This window comes from Lissotriton vulgaris, chromosome 9 (genome assembly GCF_964263255.1).
Source record: "Lissotriton vulgaris chromosome 9, aLisVul1.2, whole genome shotgun sequence".
Taxonomy (NCBI): domain Eukaryota; kingdom Metazoa; phylum Chordata; class Amphibia; order Caudata; family Salamandridae; genus Lissotriton; species Lissotriton vulgaris.
Genome location: NC_141697.1, coordinates 169,787,434 through 169,789,387, shown reverse-complemented (window position 1 = coordinate 169,789,387; position 1,954 = coordinate 169,787,434).

Sequence of the window (1,954 nt, the reverse complement as noted above, 5' to 3'; positions counted from 1 at the left end):
CAGCGTTGGCATGTGTTTGACTCATTGTATAATTTCTGCAACATTCTAATCGACCAGAAAATAATCTGTAGGGGAATATGATTGTATTTTATACTTTGAAATGTGTAACCTTTTTGATCTCCATATTTTTACACCATATATCTGTAAACCCTAGATGTTTCATCGTGTAATTTTATTTCCTACTCATTTGTGACACCCTTATATTCTTTGGTTTTGAGGTTTTGTCTAACTGTGCATTTGGTACAATATAGAAATTGCAGTCTAAGGAAATTAAATTGGAGGTACCCTCAGAACACAACTCTCCTACCAGTTTAGGACCTCCCTCCAGCAACTGCTCTCCCAACCTAGGGTTTAACCCCTCAGGTTGCTCCGGGGTCAGAGGCGAGGGCTCCCTCCCTCTGTACCCCCTTCCAGAGCGCTGCACCCTCCCTACTGGAGGGGTAACCCTGGAAGCCAAACTGGTCAGGCAACTGGTTACAGATGTCCTTCCTTCCAGGTCAGGCAGATCCTGAACCTGGTCTCCCAAGCCAGGGACCAATACCTGCGGTTGTTCACTTGCCTGGCACTTCTGGGTACTCACACAGTACCCCCTTGAGGGTGACACATGACTCATGTGTCCTGTGACAGGCTGCCTGGCGCAGATCTCCCGTCGCCTGTCCACCTGACAGTGCACAAAGATCCCCCAGGACAGAAGTGGTATCACCATGGTCACTCCTGGGAGACTTAACCCTTCTGGCTGGTCCTTGACCCACCTTCCGAACCCTAGCCAGGCCGGGGAGAGCCTCCCTGGAAGCCCGGTCCCCAGCGCACGGACCCTTGGCTGGACCCAAGGACGGTTAAGCCCAGGCCACGTCCACTGTCACCTCGACCCATCCAACTGTGCCCGATACTGCGGTGGCGATGATGATCCCTATCCCCTGCCCACACCCTGGTAAAGTGCACTGAAAATGTATACATGGCACTATCAACTAGAGCGCCGGAAGAGGGAGGGGGAGAAAGGGAAAATATGCACTGGACTTCTAGGGTGGGTAATCCCATCAGCTGGTAGAGTATACCTGAAGCAGGAGACAAAAGGACAGAAGACTCAATGGAAATAGTTCTAATGATACATATGTCTACTACTATTCGTTCTGTGGCCTTGTACATTACATATACCCCTAGACACATACACAAACCCCTCTTACCAAGGTTCTCTCTTTTGACGCTGTGTCTTTGAAATAGCAGAGTCATAATAGACGTCTCCAATAATTCGTTGTACGTTGAGCAGCAAACCGCAAAGAGCAAAAGAAGTCCCCACAGGTCAGGAATCCAAATGAAGGGCAAAACGAAGGGGAAAAAGTCAATGGACTGAAAAAAAACCTTCTGTGCAGGATTAGGTAAAGAATGAAGTATAATTGAAGTCCAGCAAGAACCCCCAACCTTCACTGACTAACTATGGGGAAAATGCAAAAGGAAAAGGGAATCAAAACATAGTCAGTGAAACGGCCCAAAACTGGGCATAATGGGGAGAAGTGGCAACAAAAGACCCCGGAAGAAGCCGCTCTTCAGCCAGCACGCAGCCTTGCACTGACCTGACTCCAGAAACAAACTACTAAACGGGTCACAGGGGTCCGTATGTGCAGCGGAAACCGGAGGGATCCTCAAGGCACCTTCCAAAGGTGCCGAAGGTACGATCACAAATCCAAGGGAAAAGGGTGCAAAAAACAGGATCCGGCAGCCGCCGGAACTGCGAAGAAACACACAGGCACTTCCAAGGATAGCAAGGCTTAAAGGAAGAACACAATTCCAATCCACACGGAAGCCAGGTCCAAACGACAGGATAACAAAACCAAGCAATGTATCACAGGTAGGAAAGTCCTTATGTACAGGAGCCCACTCCCTCTCTGCATCAGGTGACCTGCATGTACATGAAAGGGGACTAAGTATCTGACTGAATCCTAACATCCACTCCCCG